Source organism: Ascaphus truei, chromosome 4 (genome assembly GCF_040206685.1).
Source record: "Ascaphus truei isolate aAscTru1 chromosome 4, aAscTru1.hap1, whole genome shotgun sequence".
NCBI classification, from domain to species: Eukaryota; Metazoa; Chordata; class Amphibia; order Anura; family Ascaphidae; genus Ascaphus; species Ascaphus truei.
The window spans coordinates 128515848-128530305 of NC_134486.1; the positions used below are offsets into that span (position 1 = coordinate 128515848).

The 14458-nt window shown below is 44.4% G+C and overlaps 1 protein-coding gene across 4 annotated transcripts in view; it reads left to right on the plus strand.

The window, feature by feature from the left end:
* Positions 1-14458, plus strand: part of STX11 (syntaxin 11) — a 48330-nt gene that overhangs the window by 14533 nt on the left and 19339 nt on the right. For 2 of the 4 annotated variants that reach the window (XM_075596590.1, XM_075596588.1), the window contains exon 2: positions 2473-2614. The exons of 1 other annotated variant lie outside the window; for it this stretch is intronic. The gene's annotated coding sequence lies outside the window, so the exon portion shown is untranslated. Of the gene's footprint in view, positions 1-2472; positions 2615-8827; positions 10609-14458 lie in introns of those variants that run through there. One more of the 4 variants, XR_012800977.1, reaches the window with a different exon arrangement.

Genomic DNA, 14458 nt, shown 5'->3' on the forward strand with positions numbered 1-14458 from the left:
GGGACTAGCCTTATCTGCGCATGATCTGGGTGTGCTGGCCTTGACTGGCGATTCTGTGCATGCGCTTTGTGCCTCTGTACATGTGCTGGAGGGCCCTGTTGCATCTGCGCATGAGCTGGAGATGATGGCTGCCGACGGCTGCTTTTACTCCTGATATCCACAGCAATGCGCATGCGCAGACATTAATGATCACTTGTGCGCATGCGCTGGCATCGCTTGTCACTTCTGTAAGCCGATTCTGCACTTCCATTACAATTTGCGTCCCCATGTAGACTTTTTTTCCCTATGAGATTTTTGTAGGTGCCAGTGCCAGCTCGGAAGTTTCACTTCAAAAAGAATTTGAAAAACACTCAGTGCTACATGTTGTACTACATGTTGTACTGCTTTGTCATGTTTTCTCTTGTAAAGAACTTAGCGTAACAATAACAACTATTAGTAATAATTATATGAAAATGACGCATTACCATAACATCACATATCTACTAAAGTCTGTTGAGATTAAGAGGGGGACTTCACGTTGTGTTAAGTCATACCTAAATTTGAGGTTAATCATATCAGACCTGGAAATAGGGCTTTCCCAGGGTTTCTGAGGTCAGTTAGGTATATTTTAACCTAACACTGTTACTTCCCTCTCCTCTCTCTTTCAACTTGGACTAAAACCCTATTTCGAAGTCTGGATTGGAGTAACGATAAGACGTTCTTAATGTCACGTTAGAAGACAATGCATTTTTATGCTACAAAAACGTGACGTTAAGTCTATACTAATCTAACCCTCCCTTCCGGCTTCTAAGGGGATTATAATGGTGTGTTTTATGTATGGCTACTCCACATGGGTTACCTTGATTCGTGCTGATTCAGGCGGCTGGTCGATGAGGTAGCAAAGTTGTAGAATAATGGGCGCCAGGAACTTTTATTATATAACAGTCTTTTATTCAGGTCCCCAGGCATACCACACTTTATACAATATTGTACTATCTCTTTATTTCTTAATGGTTATCGACGCTTTATGTACTTCCATGAATTCCCACTCTTAACACTCTGAGGGAGGTATATCTCTTAGTTGCTTAACTGTTCTGAGACCCGTGCCCCCCTTTTTCTCCTGTTCAGAGTATTCCCTCTGTATCATCCCTGAAATGGTAGTCCCATTAGGGTACAAATGACCCTAATATCTTTTTGCAGTGTAACTGCAACTTCCCTGCAGCCGGAGAGGACTGTTAATGCAGATCCACTGCTAGAGAGGTTACGCCGACAGCCAGGAGTCTTCGTTACTGAGGCCCTCTGTGGCATGCCGTTTGGATACTTCAAAGCTTATATTGGACTCCCTTAATCTTCTTATGGGATCCTGACTTAAAGAGTACTGTCCCCAACTACAACATAATAAACAGGGGGGCCTGGTCTGTGCTTCTACTTTATAAACATTACTTTCCCCGCCTCTTATATACTCTCCGTGATTTCATGGTCCCATGACAACACAGGGTGGGGCCCATTACATGCTAATCATACTAGTAACCCTTTTGAAGGGGGTTATGCTAATGAGCTGTAGTACGGTTGATGTTTTTGCATCTAATTAGCTTTGAGGATACCATGTTAACAGGGAACATAACGTCTGTTGGCAGCGGTGGATTTGAAAAACCCCTACATTTTTACGCCCTAGGCCCGGGCCTAATGGTAAATCCACCACTGTCCCTGTTTTAGGTAGTGTTGTGTTATCATCCTTGATTTAATATCGCTTTGTTGATGTGGAACTTGTGTCTTATAGAGGTGTCGGGTAAAAAGATAACTACCTTGATGCAAAAGGAGCTGCAGAGGTAATAATTGTCAGTGAGGGGGGCCGGGGGGGGGGGGGTGAGAGCAGCGTGTCTGGGTGCCAAATACAAAAGGGATAGAGAGAAGACATCCTTGAGCAGAATGCAAGAGTCAGGGTGGTGCATAGCGAGAAATTAGGGCTGGGATGCAATGAGGAGACGAAGAGTTCATCGTTGTTTTGTATTTGTGCATTCCTGCATGAGCAACACCAACGGTGGGTTATTCATTAAGCGGCGATAGTGAAGATCAGTGCACTATCGCACGGAATCTCCCATTAAAACCAAAGTGCATTTCCGATCGGCTCTGTGGCAGTTTAATTAATAATCCTCAATGTGTCTTGGGCCACTGGAGCACTTCCGCCCACAGTGTGTCAAGGGAACTTTTTAACAATATCAAGCCAAGTTTCACATGTTTTAAAGCAGCAGTGGCATGTTTTGGTCTGTGGGTGAAGCTGCATCCCCTTGTTAACACTTTTCTGGCTTTCTTTCTTTCATTGCTTCATTTGCTGCCGTTACAAGTCTTCTGACAGCTTCCTCTAACATTTCACTGCCTCTGTGCAGCCACTGAAAAAACAGCTTTCTCTCTCTCTCTCTCTCTCTCTCTCTCTCTGTATGATAGGTCAAAAAGGGGTAGGGCGCCACCAATCTCCTTATTTTGTTTTTTCAGTGTATACAACAGATGATGGATAAGTGTCCTGAAAACGCTACTGAAGACTTCTAGGTCAAGTTCTGTTGAGTGGGAGTGTTGGCGAGGTACTAACGAGGACTGCAGTCATTTCCTAAAGGATTACCACCCTGCATCATACAAAGTAAGTTCAGACACTTGCTGCTTTAGTTTTGGCACATGTGGCTTTCTAAAAAAGGAAGTGAAGCTGAGAATAATCTTGGTTTGTTTTAATTACGATAGAGTGAACTGCATGAACAATAGTGACATTTGAAATGCTGCTAGTAGCCTAGTTTGTAGTAGTCCGAATAAAAAAAAATGCATTATTTGTAGCTCGCGAATTTATTTTTAATTGGAAATTCGGATCGTATTGTGTATATATAATGTAGGGTTTGAGCTTTAAAATACACAAATGCAGCATTCTGTCTGGATAGGACAGTTATTTGATCTTGAAAGCTCATGATTAATGATATCAAGGTTACATGTATGGTTTATGTTGGTGCAGTAAATGGTGTTACCAGCAGTACCACTGCTTTAGAAGAAGTGATGTTTCTGTACCTAATTTTAAGAAATTAGGAATGTAATAAACATTTCGGCCAAGCTCTTTGCACCTTAATTTGGAACGTTTTACTTATGTTCATAAATTAAAATGGAGAAAGTGTTACTTAAATTAATCTATTTGACTTTATAAAGGAAGTGTGACTATACGTTTTTAAGTAAAGATGAAGTGATACTGTGGAATTGTGAATAAAAACGTAGCGGTTCTTCATATCTCTTAGTACGACCACAATTTAACCACTGGGCATTTAGTCTAAATAATGAAGACTGCAGCTATAGTTCATGTTCGTGTTATAATTTCCCTAAGGCCCCTATAGTGGAGCTGCTCACTGATGCTAAGTAGTGAGCAGCTTGTCCGCTTACTCAAAATACATGTATATACAGAAATATAAAGGAAGTACTGTATATGGTAGATGTTGATCAATTATAGGTATGATATAATAAGTCATAGGATTAAGTATGTTTTCTTCCTCCGTAGTAAAGAAATATGTTCTCTAGAATATAAAAGTGAAATTAATATAGATAATAATTTAAAAAATTATATTAAAAGTTAATTATTCGACTGCACTCTTATTCAACCCTTTTGGGAACAAGTCTTAAAACTATTGAATTGATCTGTCAAATCAAAATTCCCAGGATCCCTGCATTGTTCTGCTAAACAGAGACCTTATTTCTGGATACAAATTAAAGAAATTCTTGGTGTTACACTGTCTCAGTGCTGCTAGAAGCACAATACTGTTACTATGGAAAATTAAAATTAAATCCCCAACACCAGGCTCACAAAGATGTGGGAAATATACTGCATGGAAAGACTAACAAACATCATACAACATCAAATGGACAGATTGGAAGGCACCGTGGCTTCCTTGGCAGAATTATACCTCCAATAACACAAAACCGTGACCCAATAGGAAAATGACATAAAGGGATAGCGTACTCGGTAATATGTAAGAATATTGAGACTAAGGCTTGTTATATAGTGCGCGCTGGTGCTCGTGTCGGCGCACGCCTGGCACGGCATGTGTGTTTAGTTAATATAGCGCGCTTGGCTAGGGGCGTGGCTCTGATGTCACAGAGTCAGGCCACTCTGTGATTGGCTTGCAGCGCGAAAACACTAATTTCTTGTAGTTTCCCAGATCTGCCACGCCAACGCTCATGGCCGTGCACGCGCGTCTGAAGTATAGCAACTGCAGGGTCATACCCTGCAATTATCAGTGCGTGCACTATATTACGGCCATAACACATATGCCAATGCCTCAAGCGCAACACTTACAATGCTCGAACATGCTGAAATAAAAATAGAATACCCAGGTATATTCCTCTATACGAGGACCACAAGGAGCCCCGCTCTCGTGTACTCACCTATTTTATTTCTTTTTTTCCTCTTGTTTTATTCTATGTTATATGGTTATAAATTACAGTACGGTTAACCTGCAGAGTTAGGACTGTAGTTTCCATTAAAAAATAATGTTGGGATAATGTTACACGATGTCTATACCTTTTTAACGAACGATTCCATCCACTAACATGGAATAACTGCCCCGACTGTATGAAATGTATACATATGTGCTGTTCCGCTTGCGGACTCGAGCGGCTCAATAAATACAGAATTGAAGAAGGGGAAAAAAGTTCATTGTTCACTGTTATCTGAAGAGGCTATCCTTCTTAAACTCAGACTCTTACTAATATGACAATTGGTGTTCTATGCAGTCTTTGGCACCTGCCTTATGAAGGTAGATGTACAAATTTTTAACAAAGTGAGTTATTGCCCTTTAGTAGAAAGGTGGGATAAATCCCAAAAAGCGGCGCTCCAGCGAATGAGATACAGCAATGTTGTTATATGTAGATATTCAAGGTATGGAGATAACTATTGCAATGATTGTAGTATTGGACCCAGTGCATTAGCAGTAGTATATAGTCAATAGTTGTCTTATAGTGAGGGACTGTTTAATGCCTATTGGCACCTCACAAGACAAAAAAACCTCTTACCTGCTGCACTGTAGTGGTCTACAAGTCCCTCTTAAATCCATGTATAGGGAATTACAATACTCACTGGTTGTTCACTCCATGGTGCGTGCGTCACGCAGAGTAGATACAGGAGAGCTTAAAATCCAAAGATTTGTAGCGGAGCACAGCTAAGGAATGGGGCCAGCACCAGCAGTAGAGAGGTTAAAAATATATTTATTTAAAGCATGGTTTTAACACAGAGGGGAGACAAAACAAACTCTGACGCGTTTCAGGCTATGCAGCCCTTTGTCAAAGAGTACAATCGCGTCTCACGCTCCCGCAGCTATGAAGGGGATTCCCCGCCTACATTACCCAGTGGTACCGCGCGGCACCACTGGGTAATGTAGGCGGGGAATCCCCTTCATAGCTGCGGGAGCGTGAGACGCGATTGTACTCTTTGACAAAGGGCTGCATAGCCTGAAACGCGTCAGAGTTTGTTTTGTCTCCCCTCTGTGTTAAAACCATGCTTTAAATAAATATATTTTTAACCTCTCTACTGCTGGTGCTGGCCCCATTCCTTAGCTGTGCTCCGCTACAAATCTTTGGATTTTAAGCTCTCCTTTATTGCCCTTTAGTGCTCTGTTTTTACTGGTACATACTGTAGGCAATATACTGGCAATTTCCTTATTTTATTATGGAGAGCGTGTTTTCTCAACATTTCAACTGCAATGTATGGATTTTGTTTTGGAGACTGCTTAGTGGAACTGCTAATTTAACTGTGACCTTATTGCTTTAGAAGACATGGGGCGTATGTATAAAGCCAAGGATGGGCTATCACGTTTTCTTTCTTTTTTTTGCCAGTGCGTTACATTTTCCAATAGAAATTTGATGGGGGATTTTTTAGTCCGATAAGAATATAATAGCTTAGGCTTTTTAATAAATGGGAGAGAAAGGAGAAGAGAGGTAGAAATTGATATGTATAATAATTTTGTCAAGTTGCTCTTACTATAGGTCTACACACTTGCTCATCACAATGCTGTGTACGGCAGATTATTCTATACAGACAAAATCGACGCACTTTGTTCTTTAAACATGCAGTGACACCAGTTTAGCAAATTGGTGCTTTCAATACCCACATAGTTCCACGCTTGAATCAAGATACCAAAGGGTTTTTTCATTAAACTGTGATAGTGGCAGGTGTAACAATGGGAGTATCTGTGCCATAGTGCTCCGATTGGTGCAATTGAAGTTTAACCCTTTGGATGCCCCTTAACTTAGCTACTACATCCCTGTCCATGTGGTGGTGATTTATCGCCCACCTACCTATACTCATCCCCCTTCTGCCTTTCTTTCTCACTTTGAATCCTGGCTCTCTTTCTTTCTGTCCCCAGACTCCCCTGTTCTTCTCCTTGTGGACTTCAATTTTCACATTGATGACCGCTTTCTCTCTCTAACCTCTTCTTTTGGCCTTCAACAGTGGACTGCAGCCAGCACCCACAAGGATGGCCACTACTTAGACCTGGTTTTCACTAAAAACTTCTCTCTCTCCGATTTCTCCATTTCCCCTTTTCCTCTCTCTGACCATCACCTCATCTCATTCTCTCTATCTCGCTTCTCCCCTTCTCCACCTCCATCTACCCCCCGGTTCTGCAGAAACCTGCACTCTACTCACTTACCTGACTTTAAGTCCACTTTAAGCTCCTCCCTCTCCTCTCTCAGCACTGCTACAGACCTTGACAACCTGGTCAGGAACTACAACTCTGCCTTGTCCTCCTCTCTTGATCTACATGCCCCGCTTTCTCTCTGCCGCATGCTGCATTCCTCCACTCATTCCTCTGAACGGCTCTGGAGGAAATCTCATACTCTCGCAGACTTCCTTCACTACAAATTTATGCTATCCTGTTTCTCGCAAGCTAAACAAGCCTACTTTTCTTCACTAATCAACATGCACAAGTCTAACCCACGCTGACTGTTCTCTGTCTTTGATGCTCTACTCAAACCACCCTCCGCTGCCTCTCCTTCATCCATCTCCGCTTAGGACTTTGCTGACTATTTTAAGGAAAAGGTGGAATCCATACGTCAGAACACCCCCTATGTTTCTTCCTCCCATCCTACACCTCTTCCTAACTCTCCTCCTGCCTTCCTTGACTCTTTTTCCACTGTCTCAGAGGAGGATGTGTCACTGTTGATATCCTCTTCTCCCTCTAACACTTGCTCTCTTGACCCCATTCCCTCCTATCTCCTAAAACCTCTTGGTCCTACTATAATCCCTACGCTCCCACACATTTTTAACTTCTCCCTCTGCTCTGGAATCTTTCCATCCTCCTTCAAACATGCAACAGTTATACCATTACTCAAAAACAGCACTCATATTACTCGACTTCTCTGCAGCATTTGATACTGTGGACCACCCTCTTCTCCTTCACATTCTCCATACTCTTGGTATTCGGAACAAAGCTCGATCCTGGATCTCATCCTACCTCTCCCATCGTACTTTCAGTGTCTCTTCTGCTAACACCTCCTCCTCCTCTATTGATCTCTCTGTGGGGGTACCCCAGGGCTCTGTCCTGGGACCCCTTCTATTTTCTCTGTACACACTCTCTCTTTGTGACCTAATAACATCTTTTGGGTTTAAATATCACCTCTATGCTGATGACACACAAATGTACCTTTCAACACCCGACCTTACACCTACTGTACAAACCAAAGTTTCTGAATGTCTCTCTGCTATATCATCCTGGATGGCCCTCCGCCGCGTTAAACTCAACATGGCAAAAACAGAGCCCCTCATACTTCCTCCCAAACCTGGCCCTACTACCTCCTTCAACATTACTGTTGGAACTACAATCATTCACCCAGTAGCCCAAGCACGCTGCCTAGGGGTCACACTCGACTCCTCTCTCACATTCGTCTCTCACATTCAAAACATATCTAAAACTTGTCGCTTTTTCCTCCGCAATATAACAAAGATACGCCCTTTCTTCTGTTGCTCGACTGCTAAAACTCTGACTCAGGCCCTCATTCTCTCCCGTCTTGATTACTGTAACCTCCTGCTGTCCGGCCTTCCTGCCTCTCACCTGTCTCGCCTACAATCTATCCTAAACGCTGCTGCCAGAATCACTCTACTCTTTCCTAGATCTGTCTCAGCATCTCCCCTCATGAAATCCCTCTCCTGGCTTCCGATCAAATCCCGCATCTCGCACTCCATTCTCCTCCTCACTTTTAAAGCTTTGCACTCTTCTGCCCCTCCTTACATCTCAGCCCTAATTTCTCGTTATGCAACATCCAGACTCTTGCGTTCTTCTCAACGATGTCTTCTTTCTACCCCCTTTGTATCTAAAGCCCTCTCCTGCCATAAACCTTTTTCACTGACTGCCCCACACCTCTGGAATGCCCTTCCCCTCAATACCCTACTAGCACCCTCTCTAACCACCTTTAAGACCCATCTTAAGGTACACTAGCTTAAAGAAGCATATGAATAGCACTGTGGATAATCCTGGACACATGATATATAAAGCTTGGCCCCCTGCAGACGCACTTAACAGAATTCCCTCCTACTGTCTCTGTACGTTCTCCCTACCTACCAATTAGACTGTCAGATTGTAAGCTCCTCAGAGCAGGGACTCCTCTTCCTTAATGTTACTTTTATGCCTGTAGCACTTATTCCCATGACCTGTTATTTATATTATCTGTTATTTATTTGATTACCCCATGTATTACTACTGTGAAGCGCTATGTACATATATGGCGCTATATAAATAAAGACATACAATACAATACAATTTGGTCTGGCACACCAGGGGCCCCATGATCTAGTAGCTATGTCATATATTGTACTTGCTCGTTTTTCTAGGTGAGCACGTTCTGCAGAGGAAGGGAAGAGGATTCCATCCCCTTTCATTCGCGTCTTCATTGACACTGCGACCGCGTGTTCGCGCCAAGGAGCGGTCATGTGATTGCAAAGTGCTGGAGGGACTGTGGCACACACAGGGTCCATGCCACTGGCCTCTTATGGCATCAACGTATGAAGGGGCACGTGGGGCAATTCTGGAGCAAATTAAAAAAAAATGCCAGTGCAATCTATTTTTTATTTCCTACACTACATCCTGTGCGTTTGTTTTTGCCACGGAATTGCAAAACATTGGCCTATTTATTAGCCCCTGCCTATATTTTATCCGTTTGGGCGGTATTGACCTGATGCACGTTGACTCCTTCATGAAACTTCGAAGGATTTCAAAGACAACAACCCTGTATCTCCTGCCCACCACCACTGTGTTACCGCATAGATCTCTCACACGCCTTCTATTAACGATGCAACCCAAAAGTCATGGGAAAGGATTTTGCTGTGCATAGCATTAATGTACCAGATTAATGGAAGGAGCGCACCTCCCTTAGTGGCCTTGTCGATTGGAACCTTTGCTGGCTAGTCTGCCATTAAATCTGTGAAAGCAAATACAAAAAGCCCTGCACTAATCCCAAATTGGCTTGCAGTTTATTTGTGAAATTCTACATTTTGATCCTCGGTCTTATAACAAATGAGTCTTTTGTTGCATATTTTGATCAAAAAAATATGACCCCACTTTAGCAGGTACCTAAAGCAAATGCATAATATTTTTTTTATTGTCTTGTGGACCAATCATTGCAAAATATATGAAAGTGCTCAAAGGCTTAAATAAATGAATGAATGAGGCATGTATGCTGTCTGTCCTTGGCATAATGAAGGGTCAATTGTGAATGCACAAGTTCCTTGGGAAAAGTAAGAAGAAGTATGTATTTGAAAAAAAATGAAAGATCACCAAACTCTCCAGGTTTATTGTATCCAATAACACAAACCTGAGTGTTTCGAACCGGCTATTCTTTTATTTTGTTGGATGCAGGAAACTGGTTTTAACTTTATTTCTGACGAGTCATACTGTATACATATTTTTTAACTGCGTGGGTTCCCTGGTTCGGCTGCCAGCACCCCAGGAAGATAACCAGAGACTGCTTTGTTCTATAGTAGCTTTGTCTATACAAGCTCTCTTTTACTTTTTGAAGGGGTTGTGCCACACACTTAAATAGTATAGACCAGACTGATGGAGAGGGTGCTGTTATCAGAGTACTTATATGGTACAGTACAAAAATAACAAAGGGATAAGCTCACCATAGATGTGCAAAAAAAGGTATTTTATTGGCCCAACTTCTCAGCTATCCTCTGCGTAGCTGAAACATTGGCCTAATAGAAGACATTTTTTTTTGCATGTGTGTGTGTGTATCTTTTAAATGTATGTATACAGAGCCGCAGACAGATTTCACTGGACCCAGGACTACAGTTCTGACTGGGTCCCTGTACCCCCCAAGCCCCATTTACACCTCGCGAGCCCCCTCTATTTCCCTTCCTCTTCCCATGAATTCCTCTCTCCTCCGTCTTACCTCTCACTCTCTCCATTAATTACCCGCCTCACATGTATTTCTCTCCCCTGCGTCTCACTCTTACTCCCTCTTTTCCTCACTCACCTCGTCTCTCCTCTCCCTCCCCTTCCATCAATTACCCCACTCAATCCCCCTCCTCAGACTCATTCCCTCCCCCTCACACAATTCCCCACACAAAATATACCACAAAAAAACACCTCCAATGCAAAAAACTCACCACCCCCAAATACATACAAAAAAATCCCCACCCCCCCAAATATATATAGCCTCCCCCCACCCCCCAAATATATACAAACCCCCCCAATACATACAACCCCTCCCCCCATACATATATAAAAAAACAAATACGTGTAAAAAAGCCCCCTAATGCGCATCTTAAAAAAAAAAGCCAGTAAATATTAAAAAAAAAGAACCCCAGTACATACCCCGGTAGTAAAAAAACAAAAAAAAAAACAGTATATATTTTAAAAAAAATAGACTTACCTTGGTGATGGTCAGGCCAGGCCGGTGACTTCCGGGTGGGGAGGGGGGGTTGGTGACTGCCAAGGAGGGTGACTGCTGAGGGAACAGGTGACTGCCAAGGAGGGGGCTGCCGGAGGAGAGGGCGACTGTCGGGGGAGGGGGTGGAAGTGACTGCCAGGTGGGGGGAGGGTCAGTGACTGCAGGGGGGCCTGATGGCCGGACAAAGCAGTTGCCGCCGGGCCCTGGCTCTCCCCAGCAGGCCACTTCCTCTCTCTCGGTCCCACGCTAGGCTAAAGTTACTTACGGCGCGCCGACGTCAGAGAAGCCTGTCGCGCACTGACGTCAGAGGGACCGGCGTGGGACAGAGAGTGAGGAAGAGGCCTACTGGTGGGATGAGCCAGGGCCCGGCGGCAACTGCTTTATCCGGCCACCGGGCCCGGACAATTGTACCGCTGTCCCCCCCTCTTGGCTTGGCCATCACCCTCCTCGGCAGTCACCCCCCCTCCCCTGGCAGTCACCCTCCCCCCCCCCAGCAGTCGCGCCCCCACTTCCAGGTAGTCACCTGGCCTGACCATCACCAAGGTAAGTTTTTTGTTTTTTTAAGATGCACATTGGGGGGGCTTTTGTTTTATATGTATTTGTTTTTTTATATATGTATTGGGGAGGTATTTTTGTATGTATTTGGGGGTGTTTGTATATATTTGGGGGGTGGGGATTTTTTTTGTAAGTATTGTGGGTGGAGCTTTTTGGTATATTTTGTGTGGGGAATTGTGTGTGGGGGAGAGAGAATGAGTCTGAGGGGGGGGGGATTTTGTGGGGTAATTGACGGAAGAGGGAGAGTGAGAGGAGAGAGGGTGTGAGTGAGGAAAAGAGGGAGTAAGAATGAGACGCAGGGGAGAGAAATACATGTGAGGCGAGGGGATTGAATGAGCGGGGTAATTCATGGGGAGAGGTGAGACAGAGGAGAGAGGAATTCATGGGAAGAGGGAGGGAAATAGAGGGGACTCGCCAGGTGTGAAATTGGGTTTGGGGGGCCCAGCCAGAACTTTAGTCCTGGGCCCTGGGAAATCTGTATGCGGCCCTGTGTACTTAAACTATTAGCTGTTGCACATGAAGTTTATCTGATTTCGGTTAACATGTGATGCATTTCTTTGACCGGAAAAGTAAAGTGATAACATTGGTTCTAAGCAAAACAAGAAGTAAAATGAAGATGGCCTTTTTTTTGTTTTGTCCCGGTTCATTATTGTAGCCTGTGATGTTGGCAACCGAGGATTGGAGCGATTTAACTCTTTAGGTGCCCCAGAACGTAGCCACTACTTTATGGTGCGGACACTCCAGGGGCCTTGTGATGTGGCTACATCCTGCCCTTTTCCTGCTTGTTTTCCAGGGGAGAGTGAGTTCTGCGCTCCATATGGGATGCCGGGAAATGGAAGAGGAGGACCACTGTTCCGTTTCCAGATCATGAGACACCACAATCACATCATCGCTCTGAGGAGCGATCACGTGATTTGTGATTGGCCGTGGCTCTCTGGTAACCAAAAGGTTAATGGTAATATGAAACGTTGGTTCAAGTTAAGTTTGTCCAGCACCTAATACCAGCACTTTTCAGCTTGGGGCAAGTCATTGCTATGTGTATCAGACGTAATAATTAGATTGTAAGATGTTTGAGCAAGCATTTATTTAAATGTGTTATTTACACACAGAATGCAGCATACAGTATTGTCTGTCAGTAATGAAGATTTGTAAAGTTAAAAGGAAACATTACAATTATAGAATGAGTTTGGGGTTGGACCCATACCCTAGTTTGGCTGTCCTTCTTTCAAGTAAAGGGGAGTAAACTGACAATCAACCACCTTGACTTGTTAAAACCCATTTCAAACAAAATAACATACTTTTTTTTTTTAATTGAGATTTATATTGTTTCTGTTAAATGGAAAAGCTATTTAGACACTTAGGTAAAGTTTTTAGCTACATCTATTCAATAGCTATAAAGAAAGATACCTTTTTAAATCCCCTTTCTTTAAAAAGATGTAAAACTGTATGTTAGTAGATTAGAAGTATTTGTACTCTATATTTAACTCCTGAAACATATTATTTTGCCATTTGAATTAGTACAACTAGTGGAGGGATTTTTATGGTATTCTACCTTAGCTTGCATTTAATTAATTGTAGTAAAATGTATGGTTATAGATATCAAATCTTAAAAACAAGTGCTTCTGCTGATTAACATTTATATCTATTCATACTATTATAGCGCATGTTCCCCCACCCCCTGGGAGATATGGCGGCTACTGTGTGTGTGCTGTGTTACATGTGGCACACAGGAGGGCCGAGCCTCCGCTGCTGGGAGCCTGGGGTGTGCCTGATCCGTCAGGTGCAAGCGCCACCACCTGTAGCGGGATCAGACTGTGGGATGACCCCATTACAGGACTCAAATAATAGTATACACGTAGTGATAGACAACAGTTTTACTATAGGCAAGCGAACAGAATAACAGTACCACGCCAATGTGGGCCACGCACGGCCGTTGCCCCACAGGACCCATCAACCCAACTCCCACACCCCGATAGAATGTCCCCTCAAAGTACTACGGTGCTCCTGGGCACCTAACCTCCCGGTGTCCACAAGAGCTAGCCCACCCAAATGTGTGACAGCGCTGCCCCACTAGAACTGAAGGTGTACAGTTGGTACACTTGGTGAGGTGAGGTACCTGCCAGGTGCTCCAACACCCAGTAGCGCTGATACGATATGGTGGAATCCACTGATCCAGTGATGTCATCCGCGAAGCCTCCGCCTCTACATTGGATGGTGTCCCTTGTGGACGGTTCCACCATTGGGAATGTCTCTTTACGTATGGTTATGATCCGGTCCCAGATCACCAAAGGCCCGGGTCGCACCCGCGCCCTGGGTTTTCCTCCCCCTAGTGCTACAGGAGAGGTTCCTATCTATGGGTGTCCCTGCAGCAGCCACAAGATATTACAGTGAGTCGGGGCCTAGGGGGTCTCTGGCCTAGTGCAGGGGTCACAGACACCCTGCACCTAAACAACCTACCCTAACCTTCTCCCATCTCCGACTGGCCTGCTTCTCTGCGTGCGAATAGTAACAATCTCCCAGAGCAGTGGAATCTTGGAGCCCTATTGGCTCTGCTGCGACATGTGATACCTTGCCCCTGGGCATTTTAGGGGCTTTAGTCCCCACGGAATCCTCTCTGTAATGGCCGCCGCTCACGCTGTTGTACTGCGCATGTGCGAGTCTGTAATGGCCGCCGGACTATATAGAGACACTGCGCAGGGGTGGACCAAGATGGCCGCTGCAACTATCGGGCCATTGCGCATGGTGGAACGTACTGCACGTGCGTGCGCATTTCAAGATGGCGGCACCCTATATGGTTGGGCCGCCGTGGACCTCCAGCGACCTGGTCGCCTGCCCTAACCGCCCACAGGCTCTTCCAACTCCCCCCCAGCATATGCTGCCTGTCGCAGCTGCAGCAGGAGGTAGGGGACAACCGAGGGCCAGGGGGAACCAAGGCTAGACTATTTTTATAATATGTATGCTCAGCTGCTTTTGGGGGGGGGGGCTGAGCCAGTTTTTCAATTGTGGTTCTACGGGC